Source organism: Pyrus communis, chromosome 14 (genome assembly GCF_041283825.1).
Source record: "Pyrus communis isolate YQ-2024b chromosome 14, ASM4128382v1, whole genome shotgun sequence".
NCBI lineage: Eukaryota > Viridiplantae > Streptophyta > Magnoliopsida > Rosales > Rosaceae > Pyrus > Pyrus communis.
The window spans coordinates 4,947,501-4,948,113 of NC_142578.1; positions in this window are offsets into that span (position 1 = coordinate 4,947,501).

The following is a 613-nucleotide window of genomic DNA, read 5'->3' on the forward strand; positions in this document are numbered from 1 at the left end:
TGGCAACCCCAAGTATTTATCATGAACTTCCACCCATCTCATCCCGAGGCGATCTGGCAGTAGCTGCTTATCATGATCGGTAAGATTGTGACTAAATGAGACACAACTCTTCTCAAAATTCATAGCTTGTCCCGATGCCATTTTATACGTTCGTAGCACCTGTTTGATACTCTGACATTCATTAAGAGTTCCTTTGGCGAATAAGAAGCCGTCATTTGCAAAGAACAAATGGTGAACACTCGAAGCACCACTACAGACTCTGATGCCTTGTAGAACTCTATTAGTCTCTGCCTTATTCAATAAAGTTGAGAAGCCATTGGCACACATAACAAACAAATAGGGAGATAGAGGATCCTCTTGTTGGATTCCTCTTTCCGGATGCACATAACCGATGGGATCCCCATTCAACTTAAAGGAATAAGAGACTGTTGTACCACATAGCATAATCATCTGAATCCAACGATTAGAAAAACCCATGCAATGCATTATGGCCTCGAGAAACTTCCACTAATAATATCTAACTTCAAAACCATTAATCCATTATACCTGGATGATCATTTATGCATAAAGTGACCAACCTCAGCAGCTACTAAATAGTTATCTGAAATTAACC